Below are 18,347 nucleotides of genomic sequence, written 5' to 3' on the forward strand. Positions count from 1 at the left end.
AAAGATCCTGCCTCCAAGTGGACATAAGATGGCCATCACAAGATGGGCAGTAGGGGAGGGCAGTTAGGAGGCACCAGGCCTATAAGGGAGGGCAGTTGGAGACAATCAACCCTGCAGGGGAGGGCAGTTAGGGGTGACCAGGCCAGCAAAGGAAGGAAGTTGAGTGCAAACAGGCTGGCAGGAGAGCAGTTAGACATCAATTAGGCTGGCATCGGAGTGGTTCGGGGGTGATCAGGCTGGCAGGCAGAAGTGGTTAGGGGCAATCAGATTGAGAGGTCCCAGATTGGAGAGGGTGCAGGCTGGGCTGAGGGACACCCCCCCACTCCAACCCAGTGCACGAATTTTATGCACTGGCCTCTAGTTAATATATGTTGATTATTTATTTGTTATCCTTCATTTTGAGATCAAAAGAATGTCCCAGTTACATGTCCATATTTTGCCTTTGTCAACAGTTTTTACTTTCTTATGTTCATGAAGCTTTTACTTGAAATTGGAATGTTTACCTCCAAGGAAAGATGGTTGGAGAGATGATTGACAATTTCTTAGCAAGAGTTTGATGAAATCACTTATGCATATTGAATAAATTATTAATTGTGAAATTTTTCAGCTTTAGTTTTATCTGCATTATGATAAAAATTCTTGGAAAATAAATAATTGCTTCATTAATTTGAAGACATCTCTTTATTCACTAATGCTAATAACAACTTCTTGGATATGTCTGCCTTTTCTATTTTTGCATTTGCATAAAATTCATAAACAAAAGGTACATAGTTCGTAGACTTGGCTGGGGTTGAAATGCAGGTATCATAGCTGCTTAACACTCTCCTTACAACTCATCCATCTGCTCTTGAGAAGGACCCCTCTATGATTAATTCAGTATCATCCATACGATAGGAAAATACTTACTAATTTTCTCTGCTTTAGCCTTTGAATACTTCAAATGATTGGTTTCTATATTAAACATTTCCTCCTAGAGAGAGTAGGACTTGGAAACTTGGCTTTGCTTATTGCAGAAATTTTGACTTGTTCCACATCCAGTTATCATTGGAACAACATTCTCCTTAATCATTTGCCTCCAAATCAGCATTGATTTTATTCCTAGTGTGGGGGAATAGAGTATTCCAGATTCTTCACTTTATAACTTATTAACCATGGTAAAATTTCAAGAAACATGTTTTTAGTTTTTAAGACAATATATGTAAGTTTCAGTTCTAAACTTTTATTTTGAAAAGAACATTGGTAAAATGTTAAAAACCAGAGTATGATTAAGCTGATATAGAGCCATTTAGTGATGCCTGAAATTGAGTGATTGGGAGTGCTCCCCTTCATTAAACTTGATGTGAATTAACAATAGAGAAGAAGGGGTGCCCATTAATGGGATGGAGTTTTCTTTATGTCTAAGTTTACTCTCCTCCAGCCAGACTTCAACTGGGAGAGCAGTATTTAATTCTGAGCACTTCACTGTAATATAGTTTTCTCTGTCATCCATATTAGGGAGAGAGTGTTTGACACCTTATCTTATGAAGAATTGTTGAAAGAAGTTGTTAATGCAGCTTCAAGAGTCAATGGTAAGGGGTCTTCAGAAAAATCACTGTCAGGGTTTCTAACAGTGTATTCTATCACATGTGTGTCCTTTTTATTGACTTGGTTTTAAAAAAATTGCATGTTGTTGTATTAGTGTATTTAGACAATTTGTGTGAGTTTTCTATATAAGTGAATATATGTATTACATTATTGGGTGTTTATTTTCATTTTTGTTTCAATTGTACCTTTACTTATTAATTTTGCTACCTCTTACTATATATTTAGTGTATATACTTGGATGTTTTTTTTCTATTCATTTCTGTCTCATATAAATACCATACCACCGCTAATTTTATTTTAGTTTTCTTTAGCCACCTTTATCATATCTTCATTTATTTTATTTTATTTTATTATTGTTTAAAGTATTATATGGAGTAGTACATATGTCTCCTTTTTTCCCCCCACTGAACTTCCCCTAGCCTCCCCTATCCCCTGTTGTGTGCCCTCATCCTATCCTGTCCCCCCCAGTGTCTTGTGTCCATTGGTTGTGCTTGTATTCACATCATACAAATCCTTTGGTTGATTCCCCCCTCCCCCCCAACATTCCCCAGCCATCCCACTATTTACCATATCTTTAAAAAGAATAAGTACTGTTTACCATATCTTTAAAAAGAAAAAGTACTCTCAAGAATCCTGTTCTGCTCAACTTAATTTTATTAAATTCCCTCCTCTGTGCCACAGGACATGAGTAGAGTGCTAACTAGTCATAGGTAGGATAGGACATGAGTAGAAACTTTAGCAGCTGTACAACCCACTTGCTCATCTAACTTTATGGTGAAATGGAGAAGAAACTTTATTCAGTTTCTGTTCATTGCCTATTCTATGCTAGGCTTTCATAAGAAACTTTTACATTTTTTTCTGTAACTTGGTCATCATAACATCCTTATGAAGCATGAGAACTGTCTTATGGACTGATTTTTCCCAGGTTTGCAGCAAGACCATGGCAGAGCCAGCACACACCTGGGGATTTTTACTGTACTACCTTTTACTTTACATTATACTAGCACATGCTAAGAAAACTGTTCCCATTCACAATTGCCCATTAGTAAGTGTGCTTGACACATATCAGATTTGGAGTTTTGAGGGACAGTAAGGCATAATTCTTCTTCCCGAAGTATTGCTCTATTTATGTAAATGGAAGTGCACCTGTATGCTCATGTTTTTAGGTCTTACTCTAAAATCTTTAATATGGTTTAAGTTAGTTGTTATTGAAATCTTGATTCAGATAGGCAAGTTGGATTTCTTTTATAGTAGTTATTTCTTTTGGCAGGGATAGGAAATGGACAAACTATTTTCTTTTAATTTGACTAAATCCTTGAGGTCTAATGCTATAGTCACAAATTTGAATTGGAATCTAAATTAATTAAAATTAAATAAAGCAGTCATTCGATAGCTACACATGCGAATATTGACACAATATAGAACTTTTCCAAAATTGTAAAAAATTCCATTGTACAACATGATCTACTTGATTCTACAAATTAAAGATTTAAGAAAAAGGAAGGACAAGTATTGAGTTATAATTTATTAGTTTCTGTAAGTTTTAATGCAAATAATCTTTAAAAATAATGATGACTGAGTAAACAATGTGATATCATGATTATAAATTATTTCATTGACAATATTCAAACAGCAAAATAGAGAAATAATTGACTTCAAGGATATATAAATACTTATTATACATATTTTATAACTAATGGGATAAAGAGGCATGCCTCAGCTCATCACCTTAAACATTAGAGTAAAAAGGGTGCAGGTGTATGAATAAGTGTTGGAAATCCTTCCGTTTCTAGGTACATGTGGCCTTCTCATGTTTATACATCTGCTGGTTGGAAATGAATTGCTATTCAGTGTTCCAAAAATGTTAAGAAAGCTTAAAATGAGACTTTGAATTCCACACACTGGTTTAAGTTCAGATTCAAATCAAGGCTTCAAAAACCCTTAAAAAAAAAAAAAAAAAAAAAAAAAAAAAAAACACACACACACACACACACACACACATGCACACACACACACATTCTTTATTGATTAAGGTATCATATATTTGTCCTTATCCTCCTATTCTCATCCCCCACCCCTCCCCACTCATGCCCCCCACCCCACTATTGTCCTTGACCACTGGTTAGGCTCATATGTATGAACACAAGTTCTTTGGTTGATCTCTCCCTTTTATCCTTACACTGAAAACAAACAAATGAAAACAAACAAGAATTCAGTTTGGAAAATATGGAATCAGAATGGAAATTCATTTATTATTTTACAAATGCTCCTGACTGAAACGAGCTGTAGTTGAATTCCATTTTTAGAGTTCTCTGTTCTCATTTTCATCTATAGGCACTCAGGATTTGATGTTTGCTTTGTGGGTGGGGGTAACATGAGAAATTCCACAAAGAATGAGTTGGAACCATTTGCTGTTATGCCCAAGAAAGCTCACATGTCCTAGTTAAGGCTGTGTGAAGTGAACTGGACCCTCCTAATGTGGTGGCCCCAAAGATTGAGTTTAATCTTCTGGTGTGACAGCTTTTATAAGTCTTTTCAAGAGTCTAAACACCATAAAATACTCTCACAAAAGCCTTCATTCCAAAGAATGTGTGTGTCTGCTCATGTCAAGAGCTCTTAGTAATGAACAATATGTCTAAAGCCACAATCTAATAAACAAACATAATCTGGTTCAGTTTTGTCTAGGTAATATAATGTCTCTATAAAACTATTTCCTGAACCTTTAGCTCTATTCACAAGGAAAGAGTTCTGCGTGGGAATGTGTGGATATTTTCTCTTAACAGGAGGGCATTTAGCTCTTGTGACTGGATGTCTTGTTTTTCTCTCCTGGGTAACTCTAGTTGTTTACGGTGGGAATTTTCCGTCTTGGTAATTTGGTATTTTACTTGTTTTTTATTGTAAAGGGTAGAAATGTGTACACCTTAATTTAAGAAATATTGTTGCATCACCTCCATCTCAGTTAACAAGGGCCAGGTTGGGAAGTTCTCACATATTTTGAAACCTTTCTACTAGATTTTTATAGATATTAAGTCAATGGGAATATGCTATTTCCATTAAGCAAGTTTACAGATATAGGAGAGGGTAGGATTTGCAAGAATTGACATCCTAGGTGATCCCCTTCATACCTGTAGGTGAGCATCCATTTTGTTCTTTGAATAATTATGGCCTGAGAGTGGAAAGAATAGAGCTTTGGGGGACATTCTGGACATAAAAAGCTTCATTTTTAATGGGGCAGTGAGACATGGGAGTTAAGGTCAGACAGAGGTATTATACACATTGCAAGTTTTTTTTGTTTGTTTGTTTTTTTCTTTTTTTCTTTTTTTCCTGATCTTGCTTAGAGAATTATTTTTACATCATGTCCTTGGGAAGCACCTATTTGCTGTTAGGATAACTGTCCTTTCATGGCATGTGGTGGGGGTTCTGACTCCAATGAGTATACCCATTAAAAAGAAATCTGAGTCTCTTATTGTCAGTAATTGGCCCTTGTACTTTGAATCAAGGAATCATAAAATATCAGTGTTGAAAGGGCCCTTACAATCCATTTTCTGTGTTTCTGGAATTAATAAAGCTTATATCTTTGTTATGATATTCACGTCAAATGTTCTTCTTGCCTCTACATGCACAATTCCAGTTATTGGGCATGCACACATTCTCAAGTCAGGCAATTCACTTTTCAATGTTGTGACTCAGGATTTACAAGTGCAATTGCACTCTCTCTCTATTTATTAATTTTCCTGTGAAGCATTTCATATTTTTCCAAATAAACATAATTTTTTTTCTGTTATAAAAGCTGTGAAAGCTCATAGTTTTATTCAATTTTGTCTATTTTTGTCTGAAGAGCTAACTATACTTGAAATTAAATGTTTTTATCATCTCAGGTATATGCTGCCTAAAGGTCCAATTTTTTTGTGAACTCATAGCATTTATTTTTCTCAAATAGATTTTAATATCCCTTCCTCACTTTTTAAAGCATTGGCACATAGACCATCACAAAAATGCTACACTAATGCATTTCATCCTGTTTATGAACTTAAGAGAGATGAAGTGACTTTCTCTAGGCCTTGGCTGTGTTCTTTGTGAGCAGGTTGCTAGTCTTTCTTTATATTTAAACTAAAGTAAATTTTATAAAATATGCTGAAATATGATGGGATTTTTATTTTTTCAAAAATATTTTATTTTTTTAAAAATATATTTTATTGATTTTTTACAGAGAGGAAGAGAGGGGGACAGAGAGTTAGAAACATCGATGAGATTGAATCATCGATCAGCTGCCTCTTGCATATCCCCCACCGATGATGTGCCCGCAACCAAGGTACATGCCCGTGACCGGAATCAAACCCAGGACCTTTCAGTCTACAGACCAATGCTCTGTCCACTGAGCCAAACCGGTTTTGGCATATGGTGGGATTTTTAGAAAATTATGGGAAACTCCAGAAAATTTGTACTGTGAAAGAGCTCTTGCTCTTGTCTAGTCATGCTCCTGTACTGATGAATTGTCCTTTGAGGTTTACACCACTGTACACACTTCCCTTCTCTATGGCACATGTGGTGAGCACAGTAGTCCCTTCACGACTCACCCACCTCCAAGATGTCTTTTCCTTCATCTCCAGAATTTGTGAATATGTTAGGTTTCACAGTAAAGGGGAATTAAGGTTGCAGTTGGAATTAAGGTTGCTAAATTAGTTCATATTAAGATAAGAACATTATCCTGGATTATCTGTGTAGGCCTAATGTTATCACAAGTGTCCTTAGAAGTGGATAGTCGAGAAAGAAGAAGACTGAGGTAATGATGTGAAAAGGAACTCAATAACTTAACTGGATATGGAGATGGAACAAGGTGGCCATAAGCCAAAGGTGGCAGACTTTAGAAATTTAAAAAGCAAGAAAATGCATTCTCCTTAGGATCTCCTGCAAAGAATGCAATCCTGCCTACACCTTGATCTTAGCCCATTGATACCCATGACAGCCTTATTATTTATAGAACTGTAAGATAATAAATTTGTGTTGCTTTAAATAATTGTGTATAGTAATTTGTTGCAGCAACAATAGAAAACAAATGTACAACATACTATGCTGAAATTAACTGTTTACATTTCTCTCCTCTAGACAATGGATTTATCAAGTGCAACAATGTTGTTTAAAAAAATAAGTTTAGCACTATTCCACTTTGAAATAATATAAAGTGTATTGTTAGACACTGAAGATAACCAGTATTTATTTTGTATTTGTACCATATCCCCAGCACTGCCCTAGTTATTGTGCTTTGAAAATTACATAGGAACTTTGTTTAACCAGACTAAATCTGAACATTCTTCTACATATAAAATGAATACATAGACTAGATCAGATTTGACAAACTTTTTTAAGTCTCAACAGAAAATATTTTAGGTTTTGCTGCTCGTAGAGTCTCAATTCTGCCAACTGAACACAAAAGCAACCATGTATTATAATATGTTAATTACTATAGTTGTGTTCCAATAAAACTTTGTTTATAAAAACAAGAAATGGGATGGATTTGACAATTTGGCCATTGTTTGCTGACCTGAAGTCTAGCACATCTCCTTATTCCATTCTAATTCCCTTCTAATCTGATAATTTTGTGAGTTTACCATTAGTGCCAGTAAAGCCATGACGGTTTCTGCAGGACTTGGAGTGGCAACTCAAGTGATAGGATGAATCTGTTTTTTAAAAGAAGCATAATATTGCAGACTTAACACCAGGAAAGGAACTGCCACCATGTCCTTGGCAAATAGACCTGGGACAAATGCTCTTAAGGATGAGACATGAGATCCTTGAATGCCAAGGCTGAGCTCACTGAACTTGAAATTCAGAGGACTGGAACTACTGTTGGAGAAATAAAGAGAGCAATAAATCCATTGCCTTGGAATGAAAGACCTTCCCAGGCAGCTGGCCAAATGAAGCAGGGGGAGGGGACAAGTTCCTCACTCAGCTAAATTATGTCTTTGGGCAGCCAAATCAGGTCTGCTAAAATAACAAGGTGCCTGAACTTCTGCCCAGAACATGTCACAAACTTTGCGTTTGGACTGTCTTCCATCACATGACTTCCTAATCTGAGGGAGTAAAGAAAGCAGAGTGAATGAAGTACAAAGAATGAGGTTTTTCTTGGAGTGCTTCCCTAGAGACAGAACTTGATTTTCAAGGGATTGCTTGTTGAATTCTCTCTTCTAATTCAGAAAATATTAGTTGATGGAAGATAAGCATCCAATAGAATTTGGAAGCCTTTGAAAGTTGCTATGTAGTGGGATTTGCCCATTGTAGATGTGGGGGTGTGGATTTATAGAGTAGCATTGTGAAAGCAAATGGAGAGCTAATCAAGGACAATGGGATTTTGGGGATGTTCTTGTTTGTTTGATGGCCTACTTGTGGTGGTGGTTGTTTTGACTTGGCAATTTCACTGGATTTTGAGGACAAAACTGTCCTCTTTGATGGATTCATTCACAATAGCTTGTTTATGTCTTGCAAAATGTTCAAGAACAGTTTGTCCATTAAAGAAAAAATGACCCAGTAATACTCCCAGCCCCAAGGAAATGTCGGGTTAATCAGTTGCAGAATCACTTGATGTGCCAAGTTAGTGCCACCTCAGGGCTCCTTCTGTGGTTTCTTTCCAAGATTTCTAAACATTCTGGGGAGAGCACAATATTTATTTATTTGGCTAGTACTTCATTTGCTATTGTTTTATTATACTCATGTTTTTTTACTCTCTTTGTCTTTACCCTAACTCCTTGGAACCACCATATGTGAAGAGCCACATTAAGACGATAGCATATGCTCAGTGAGTGATTACATTTTGTATTTAGTTTCTAAAAGTGAAGAAAGGTTTATGGTTAAGTCTCATAGAGAATCATCTCACAATGAAAATACTTTATGTAGGACATTGTGTTTTTAAAAATTATTCTTAAATGTACCCTGGGCAATATAAAGACAAGTGGTGTTACTCTTGTTTACAAAGAAAAACAATTGGGTTTAGAAGTTTCATGATTTGCCCAAGTTCACACAGCTAGTAAATGGTTCAAGTGTGACTGGAAGTGATGTATTTTATCTTCAAAGTAGGTGAAGGAGGAAAGAGGGAGGAAGAAAAAAAAAAACCTACAAGAAATGGGTGATATAATCTGGTCAGGTTAAATCTTCAAAGTATGGAAGTGATATATTTTAATACTGGAGTGCAAATTCTTTTATACATCTTGAGTCACTATTCAAGTCAAGAGTGTGTTTTGTTTGTAGATTTTATTTCCATGTGGATGTTTATTCAATTCAATTGAATCTCTCTTTTTCAGTCTTCCATTTTCTTTCTCTTCCTTCTCTCTCTCTCTCTCTCCTCTTTCACACACACACACACACCCACACCCACACACCCACACACACACACACACACATGTATACACATAGTTTGAAATTGGTATATACTCCTTTTTTCAGTTTCTTCCTTCAAAGAATCATTTATTGGGCAGGGATTCAACTTGCAGTTGCCAATACTTCATCCATATATCCACTTGGAAAATATTTTCTTAACTCTTCTTCTCAGTTCACGAGGCATTGAAAAGGTGATGTTAAGCTAGAGTGATGAATCATATATACCTGCCCTCTAGGAACGCAGGGTACAGTAAGGCAAATGGCTCTTGTATTCTCAACAAGATACACTGTGAATGAACTCTAAAAATGCTACAAAGGGTCAGAGGTATGGAAATGCCTTTGTCAAAGCGCAGCCAAGAAACACTGTGTAGAGTTGGCAGGTGACCTGGGCCTCCAAGAATAGCTTGGGTTCTAATATGAAGAAATGAGAGTAAAGTCCTTACAGAGCAAAGTCTTAGAGTCAGGGAAGCAAAGGTCAGGGAATAAATTCTTGGAGTCAAGGGAGCTAATCAGCAGTCTACTGGGTAGGTGGCTTAGCAAAAGCAAGTCCTCTGAAGTGCAAACCTTCCAATGTTGCTGTTTGCAGCAGTAATCCCAAAGAATCTATGCAGCGGAGCATTCCAGGAAAGTGAACTGAGCTTGTGGAGTTGCTCTTCACTTCCTCATAGGAGACCCATCCTATTGCAGTATTCTTCCTATCTAGCATGAGATCCTGGTACATTTTGGGAATTCCTGAGCAGGAGATTTTATCAAAGGTCTCGTATTTCCAAACCATCTTTCTGTACAACTCCAGCACTGTTGCCATAGAATCACTTGACCATGGGATGAGATTTCATTTATGGGCTCTCTATCCTATTTCATTTGTCTATATATCTGCCTGTATGCCAGCACCACAATGCTTTGATTTGTGGTGAGTTTTGAAATCAGGAAAGGGAAAGTTCTCCAACATGACCACTCTTTTTCAAGATTGTTGTGGCTATTTGGTGTTTTCAATATGGCAGGAATGCATGAAATTAGTTGGAAAGAGCTATGTTAGTAAGAATGGAAATGGTTTAGGATGTTTACTAAGTGTAGATAAGATATATATTAGGCATTAAGTACTTTGGTGGCAGTAGAGATGGACTGAGGGACAGTTAATGGATTTGAATAGTTTTGTGTAAGTTAATACTTACACAAAAGTATAATAATAGCTTGCTCTACTCTAAGCCAATGGGTGAGACAAAACCAGAGAAAGGGGTTTTCTCCCAACCTTTTGTGATTGGGAAAATGATAAAGTAGTTAACAGAAAAACAGAGGATATAAGATTAGTAAGCAGGTCTGTGGGTTAGGGTATTTAAATTCAGTTTTGAGCAAAAACCCAGATAGAGGTGCAGGTGGAGATGTTCCACTATCAATCAGAGATGTAGACATGAAATAAAGGAGCGCAGCGATCATTTAGACTTGCTTCTTTTAATGTGATGCATTTATGGTTACCATGGTGGCAAGAGCCAAATAGAGGGAAGTGATTGGAGACAGTGGCAAAGATGGAGATCTGATTAAAGGTAATTTCACGAAGCTCCTGTGCCTTGCCATCGCTAAGAGTAAACAGAATGCTCAATGCTGCTGACATGTGTTTTATTTTGAAATTACTGTTATTACTAGGATCTGAAATTCTTAGCCTTGATCTCTTGGAGCCTAATGTTCCTGTTCTCCAGCTGAGAGAGACTAATTCACCAACTTGTGTTGTAAACACTCACTCATTTTAACTGATTACACCTCCACTGATTCTTAAATCACTAAAATTACTAATTGCTATTCCTTACACATCAAAGAGTGAATCCTGAATAATTAACCCCAAATAAAATTAGATGAATTGGTCCTTTTAATTAGAGTCCCTGCTGCTGTTTGTTCTGAGCTTCTTTTTCTTACTGTTAAGAGACTTTTAGAATGATTAAAACAGTTTAAGACTTAAACAGCCAGTGACCTTTTAATACAATATAAATCCATGAAAGCAATATTTCAGCTAGCAGGTGGTGAAGTAAATTTTTAGAGCAAGTACCTGTCAGCTCCAGTATTCCTTTGAAAAAAATATGTACATGCCAAAAAACAACCACCTTGAAATTAAATGAGTGTCTGATTATTTTTAAAGCATTTGTGCATTTGCTAAGCCCCAGACTCCATGAAATGGCAAGGTTGAAGGAGAGTGAGTAATGGTTGGCATCATTTCATATAAATAGTAATGAGAGTTTTGCAGTGTGAAGAATTTGAAGGCATTTGTGCCTAAAAGATGAATACTGGAGAAATCATAGAAGATCACTGGTCCCATATAGTCATCCTTTTCTTCAAGAGTTTTTTGAGGCAGGGAGCAGGCTCCAGTAGTGGGGGAAAGGAAGCTTTGTGGGATTTCACTGCTGCTGCTCCTCAGGCTAAGACCACTGGCCAATCCATGATACATTCAGCCTGGATTTTATTGAAGATGCACCATGTACTCTTAATCATTTATTTCAAGTCTTCTACTTAGTAAGAACCTCTTGTCTTCTTCATAGCCTTCTGAAGTTGTAAGGGGTAGAACAAGTTTCTTCCTCTTTCCTGAGAGGTCTCAGTTTATCACACTGAATCTGCCATGGACTATGGTAAATGTGTCCTCAACTAGAAGATTTGGGATTCTTGGTATGGCTCTCTACTGTTTGACTGTTTCACTTTACCACAATTAAAATTTCTCCATCTATAAAAGAAAGTTATTATTAAAATAATGTTTTTTCTTTAAAATTTTCTTGGACTTTTCATCCTGAAATAATTCTATGAGGAAAGTGCTTTAACTGTGACATAAACCAGTCACCTTAGGGAGATTGTCATGGTTTTGGGGTTAAAAAGGTTCAAAGTCACTGTTTTAACTGCTTTGATCCATAGTGACACCATGAAGTGAATATCATTATCCTCATTTATTAGGTGAGGAAATTGAACCTTAGATGGTGGCTTTGCCTTTTCCTAAGGAAAGAACTGGGATTTAAATTTTTGGCCTTGAAATTTTGTACTCATTTCTTTCTAACATATTTCCCTTCTCTTTTAGTCACTATTGATGGTAATGAAAAATTGGCTTTACTTTAAGTTTACTACTTGCTCACCATAATTAAATTTTTCACTTTTGTGTGTGTATTCCAACCCAATCTCTTCTTCCCTCATAATTTAAATTCTTAATTTGAGAAATCTCCAAGTGATTTCACTTATATTTACCTTAAATTTATATTTTCTTTAAACAACCAAAAATTATCCACATAAGAAAGTTAGAGAACCAACCAGGAGAGTCCTAGAGTCTTGCTGCTCCCTGTGAAGTGCATGGGTCCACATCCACCTCATTGGGAGCATGTTAGAAATGCAGACACTCGGCCCCACTCAGACCTGATGAATCAGAGTATGTCAGCCATGCAGATCCCCTTGGTGATTCAAACATTCAGGCCCTACTTGTTAGAAGCTTCAGTTCTAACCAGGAGAGAGTGATCATAAGCCCATAAATGCAGTTAAGTTTTAGAGATGCTATGAGAGAGCTGTATTATAAGGCAGAAAGGAGCTGGCGTCTAAATTCCTGTGAATGTGTATAGGTTTTCATGGATGTTTGAATGAAGAAGAAAGAGAATGATGCCTTTTTTCTTTTCTTTTCCTTTTTACCATAGTAAATGAATCTAGACTTTAGTTGATGATTTGAGCTATATTGCTCTCTTGTTTTTCTGCTTCAATCACACAGAACCAGTACCTTACTACCTTCTTTGCCGGTAAATTCTTGTATTCTCTTTCTTCCTCTAATGGGGCCCTTATTCATGAAGGGATAGAAAGTTATGTACTCATGTGCCTTTCATATATACCAATCCATGTTACTAGGGTAACTGCAGTGGGTGACAATTCAGCACTATGAGCGTGCCACCTCTGCTTCTCAGGGCCACTTACATTTTACCACTGCACTAGAGAGGGTAGCTTGGAAAAATATGTTGGGTTATCAGGACTTTTTCCTAACTCCCTTTTCAAGTTAATGGTATGCATAATAGGCTATTTTTGAAGTGAGGTGACATACAGTAGCATTTGGGAATCAGGGATATAATACTTAATTTGTTTAACTTACCTTTTAACTGCCTAGTGGTGCTTCCTCTGGCACCTCCCCCCCAAAAAAAATAATAAATTGAACATTTAGCTGAATAATATGGGATGTTCTGGAGGAAATTAAGCATGATCTTTTTTAGCTTTTCACCAAGGCTGAGGAAGGATCCATTTTCAACTCTGTATTTTGCTAGCTGTATAACTTTGAATAAACCATTTAACCTGGTAATTGATGAATAAATGTATTTTGCATGTGGTAGGCTTTAGTGATGAGGAAAGGGTAAAGAGGAAGCCAGGTTTGTAGACATCTGTCTGTGACTATACTACTTCTTCTAAAACCAAATGTTTCTATCTGAGATTTTTTGTATCACTGCAATCCCCCGGTTGCCTGACACTGTGTTCTTTTTGGCGGGCCTGTTTGTTTTGTTCATGTTACTGTGATAACCAAGGTCAGGAGTTCTATTTCAGGTTAGTGCACTAACCTGAAGGTTTATAGCTTAGCATTGTTAGTTGGAAGGTACTGCAGCTGATTCTGTTTAGCTGCTTTTCTCTGGTAGAGTTACTACCTAAGCATCTAAGACAGATGCTCTTTGATTGTTTAAAAACAAACAAACAAAAAACTTGAATAACTGAACAATTTGCTCAAAATTTATAACCTTTTAACAAAATAACACAGATTATTAGATGGGGTTATCACGAGGGCTTTTAAAAATCTGCCTAATTTTTCCTAGAGTATATAGTCAGGATTTATGATTTTTACAAATTACATAGACTAATTTTCTGTGAAAATTTGGAGTGTTCATATGGTTTGTGTGTTCTGTTTCTACCTTTGTACTATGATCTCCAAGAATCATTCAGTTCTGATCCTGTTTAATGCTAACAGTTCCCTGTGATATAATAGGATTTGTTGAAGTTGAAGAAAATGCTCAGAAATCTTCTTTAATGTTGGATATAGGAGACATAAGTCTGGATAGGACATTTGAACCTGAAAATTAGTCTGTGAACTAGTATTTGGTTATCATGTCTCCATCAACTTTGATCTCTTTTGCTGATCACTTATGAACTCAATTGCATTCCTCTCATACACTATTATGACTTTTCAAAGGAGTTGGTGACAATTTAATAGATGTTACAGTGTTTGGCCAAATGAAGGCAAAGAGAGTTTCTCAATCCTGGTTGTACACTACAATAAACTGAGTTTTAAAGGAATACTGGCATCTGAGTCTTCTCCCTCATCCCCTTCCCTACCCCCAAGATCCTAATTGAATTGGGTGAGATGGAGTTTTGGTTTCAGTGTCTATAGAAAAGCTTTCATGGTAACTTTAGTTTGTAGGCAATGTTTAGAACTACTGGCTGGTGTTATGCAAAGTTTATTAAACTTATAATCCTAATAAGGCTATGGACAAAGTATATCTTGAAATGAGTACACTCAGAAGGGTAAGAGAAGTGGAAATGTTTCTTTATGACACATATCCTTGAACTTTACTAATCCTATGGGGTTTAAGGTAGAAATAACAATGTGTTACTTTGCCTAATGCAGTGTTTCTCAAAGTGTGATCCCATGACCATTAACATCAGCATCACCTGGGAAGTCCTTAGAAATGCAAATTATTGGGTCCTACCCCAGACCTACTGAATTAGAAAGTCTGGGGGTGGGGCCAGACTTATATGTTTAAATAAGACCTTCCAGAGATCCCAATGAACCTTAGTATTTGAGAACCATCAGAGAGTTTTGTAGGTGTTAAAGGTAGTGGATGAATATCTTAGCATGCTGTGCATTGCAAGAGTCCAAAAAGCAGAGTATCCTAAAGATAGTGTTTGACTGCTTGGTAGTATGAATATGGTGAGAAACTATAGCTCCTAGACTGTAATTTACAGGGTAAGTGGAGCCCATGTGAGCCATTTGAAAGGTGTATCAGACCAACCAGTCCCAGTTACCATCCTTCCACTGTTCAATTTTGACTTTCCTTTTCTGAAGATTTAAGTTGTAATGCTTTGGTACTATCCAAAAGCAACCAACTGAGTGATAGCAACTGCTGCCCCATGACTAAGTGTTAAATTGCTTAAATGTAAGGAACAGCTAGTTATCTATAAATAGAGTAAAGAATTTTCCCATAACATCTAAAATATTTATTTATTTATTTATTTATTTATTTATTTATTGCAACAGGCATTTATTTGAGATCAAAGAATAGCTATTCAGAAAGCATACTTCAGGCAGAAGCTAAAAATGTTTCAATTAGGAGACAAAGGCAATAGTATTTATGAGAAAGGGAAAGGAAACAGTTACATAAATCGAAGGAATGTGTTTCTATTGGTTTAGATAAAATAACATATTGATGCTAGTTCTAAACAACTTAAAATTTTCAGTGCCCTAGTTATTATCAGTAGGTTGTCATAATATCTGCTTTCTTGTTATCCTTGGAAACAGTTCTTTGGAGCACAGCACTGCTTTAGGCATAGTACAGAAGTGATTTTGCCCTCTTTTAACATTCTTTTTAAAAATTTAATAAATCTTTATTGTTCAGATTATTACAATTGTTCCTCTTTTTTCCCCACACAGTTCTCCTCCACCAGGCTCCTACACCACTCTCTGCCCTTGCCCTCACTCCTCATTGTCCTCATCCATAGGTGTACACTTTTTGTCCAGTCTTTTCCTGCACACCCGACTCCTCTATTCCCCCAAGAATTGCAGTCCACTCTCTTTCTATACCCCTCATTTTATTGGGTCGGCAACTAGGTAATTGCGGGTTTCACATATATATTTACATTTTACATTTGTACTACATCTGCAAACCTAAAAATTCAACTATATGGCTTCAGTTGAATTTTTAGGTTTGCAGACGTAGTACAAATGTAAAACACATTTTGTTATTTGATAGTTGGCTATTCAGCTGTTAATCAGTAAAAAAAGTTTTTTGATCTGTTTTGTAGTTTTCGTTTAGCATTCGTTGAAAAATGGAAAATCAAAAGGAACATTTTCGTCATATTTTGCTTTTTTATTTCCGCAAAGGGAAAAACGCATCGCAAGCTCATAAAAAGTTATGTGCTGTTTATGGTGACGAAGCCTTAAAAGAACGGCAGTGTCAAAATTGGTTTGCCAAATTTCGTTCTGGTGATTTTTCACTCAAAGATGAAAAACGCTCTGGCCGTCCAGTTGAAGTTGATGATGCCCTAATCAAAGCAATAATCAATTCGGACTGTCACAGTACAACACGTGAGATTGCAGAGAAGCTTCATGTATCACATACATGCATTGAAAATCACTTAAAACAACTTGGCTATGTTCAAAAACTCGATACATGGGTTCCTCACGAACTGAAAGAATCACAGTTAACGCAACGCATTAGCAGCTGCAATTTGCTAAAGAAACGTAATGAAAATGATCCATTTTTAAAACGACTGATAACTGGCGATGAAAAATGGGTTGTTTACAACAATATCAAGCGGAAAAGATCGTGGAGCAGGCCAGGTGAACCAACTCAAACAACATCAAAAGCTGATATTCATCAAAAGAAGGTTTTGTTATCAGTTTGGTGGGATTACAAAGGAATTGTCACTTTGAACTCTTACCACCCAACCGAACAATCAATTCTGATGTCTACATTGAACAACTAACGAAATTAAACAATGCAGTTGAAGAAAAGCGGCCCGAATTGACAAATCGAAAAGGTGTTGTATTCCATCATGACAATGCAAGGCCACACACATCTTTGGTCACTCGGCAAAAATTAATGGAGCTTGGTTGGGATGTTTTGCCACATCCACCATATAGTCCTGACCTTGCACCATCTGATTACTTTTTGTTTCGATCTTTACAAAACTCCTTGAATGGTAAAAATTTCAATAATGATGATGATGTCAAATCGTACCTGATTCAGTTTTTTGCTAATAAAAACCAGAAGTTTTTTGAACGTGGGATTATGATGCTGCCTGAAAGATGGCAAAAGGTCATTGATCAAAATGGGCAACACATTACAGAATAAAGTTATTTAGTTCCATGAAAAAATTGTCTTTGATTTTCTTTAAAAAATCCGCAAGTACGTAGTTGCCGGCCCCAATATTATATTCACCAGTTAATACTGTTCTTCAGATTTTTTTATTCCTTGGTTGTAGGATTCACTTTTTGATAGATACATATTTGTTGTTCATAATTTTTACCTCCTCCTCCTCCTCCTCCTCCCTCCTCCTCCTCCTCCTTCTTCTTCTTCCTCTTCTTAAAAAATACTTACAGCATTTCATATAGTTCTGGTTTGGTGATGATAAACTCCTTTAGCTTCTTCATATCTGTGGCCAACCTACAGCAAAACATAGCTACTGACTGCTAATATGGCAAGGCGTCATCAGCGTCTTCCATCTCTGGCCTATTTCTCTTCTATCTTCATTCATGGCTTGAGCAGTCCTGTCAATTCCACTCTGTTGCAGGAATCCACAGATCTCAGAGTTGTTTTCTGAAAATATACAAACATACTGTCGACCAAAAATTAATAAAGGAATTTTTTCTATAAATTTGACTTTGCATCCTTTTTAATGTTTTGCCCAAACAATTTTCCTTTGGCTTGTTTTGACACCATGTATGTTTTACATGATTGTCTTGTAGTTAGCATTATAAATGAAAGTTAATTTTCTAATGTAAAAATTTTCTAGATGTAATTTATTGAAAGGATATTTTTCCTTACGTGATATATATATATATATATATAACACCCCCCTTTTTTGATTTAAATATTAGGAGGCTTTTGGAAAATTTTAAATGTGGTTTTGATAGCTTTTAAATTTTAATTTTTTTCACTAAAATATGACTGCTTTAGGTTCATTACATGTTACACAATTTTACCATGAGATGAACTACCAATAAAAATTTTAGTTATCACTTTAGGAACAGTTTTTGTCCAGTACAATTAATTATTCTAGAATATTTGCTTATTTCAATTAGCCAATTTAAATTAGCCTGAAAACTTGACTACTATTTTACTGTCAAATTTAATACTCTAACAACAATCTTATTTTATCTGTAAATATTAATGGAAAGTATTATTTGCTTTCTTAAGTAGGCCCTGAGCAATCCTGGTGCTAAGCTGGATTTAGATATAAAAAATCCACTTCCCCACACCATGGGTACAAAACAACTCAAGCTTTGTTGCAGTGAGAGGGCAACTGCTATTTCCAATTCTCTGTCTGTTACCTGCGTCCCAATTTGAGTTGGGCATGGGAAGCAAAGCAGCCATGGGTCAGGAGACCTCCTTCAGAAGGGTTGAGGTTTCAGGTCCAGGCAAATCTGGCGGGGTGAGGGTCTGTGCCCTATCTCTTTTCCCCAAGTTCTC

The 18,347-nt window shown here is 36.4% G+C and overlaps 1 protein-coding gene across 7 annotated transcripts in view; it reads left to right on the top strand.

Annotated features, from left to right (window-relative positions):
• The window catches only part of LOC118723992 (LIM domain containing preferred translocation partner in lipoma), a 639,355-nt gene that overhangs the window by 260,634 nt on the left and 360,374 nt on the right, over window positions 1-18,347 (top strand). The window lies entirely within an intron of this gene.

Source organism: Pipistrellus kuhlii, unplaced genomic scaffold, assembly GCF_014108245.1.
Source record: "Pipistrellus kuhlii isolate mPipKuh1 unplaced genomic scaffold, mPipKuh1.p scaffold_m20_p_2, whole genome shotgun sequence".
NCBI classification, from domain to species: domain Eukaryota; kingdom Metazoa; phylum Chordata; class Mammalia; order Chiroptera; family Vespertilionidae; genus Pipistrellus; species Pipistrellus kuhlii.